Here is an 843-nt window from a genome sequence, read left to right as displayed (position 1 = left end):
GATTTCCAGAACTGTGCACCTCTATCTGAAATAATGGAGATTGGTACTCCATGAAGTCTCACTATCTCTTGAATATACAACTTGGCATAATCTTCTGCTTAATGGGTTGTCTTTACTGGCAGAAAATGGGCTGACTTTGTCATTCTGTCGACAATTACCCAAATAGAATCATGTTGTTTGCGAGACCTAGGCAACCCTGTGATGAAATCCATATTGATTATCTCCCACTTCCATTTCGGAAGTTCTATTGTCTGAGCCAAACCACCGGGCCTTTGGTGCTCGACTTTCACTTGTTGGCAATTTGGACACTTAGCAACAAATTCAGCAATGTCCTTCTTCATGCCATTCCACCAATAAACTTCTCTCAAGTCACGGTACATCTTTGTGGAACCCGGATGAATGGAATATCTGGAGCTATGAACTTCCTCCATGATCCTCTCTTGGAGTCCATCCACCATAGGTACACACAATCTTCCTTGATATCTCAGTACACCATCTCCCCCTTGTTCCGAAGATAATATTTTTTGCTTATGAACATTTGCCTTCGATTCAAGCAAAATAGGGTCTTGGTCTTGTTTCTCTTTCACTTCTGACACTAGTGATGACTCGGCCCCGTTCTCCACTGTTATTCCTCCTTCTGCGGAATCTGTAAGTCTGACTCCCAGGCATGCCAGTTTATGCACATCTTTTGCTAACTCTCTCTTCCCTTCTTCAATATGGGTGGTGCTACCCATAGACAACCTGCTTAAAGCATCAGCAACAACATTAGCCTTACCTGGGTGGTAAAGAATACTCAGGTCATAATCATTAAGTAATTCTAACCACCTTCTCTGTCTGAGATTA

Source organism: Solanum tuberosum, unplaced genomic scaffold, assembly GCF_000226075.1.
Source record: "Solanum tuberosum cultivar DM 1-3 516 R44 unplaced genomic scaffold, SolTub_3.0 scf00223, whole genome shotgun sequence".
In the NCBI taxonomy this organism is placed as follows: Eukaryota; Viridiplantae; Streptophyta; class Magnoliopsida; order Solanales; family Solanaceae; genus Solanum; species Solanum tuberosum.
This window is presented reverse-complemented; position numbering follows the sequence as displayed.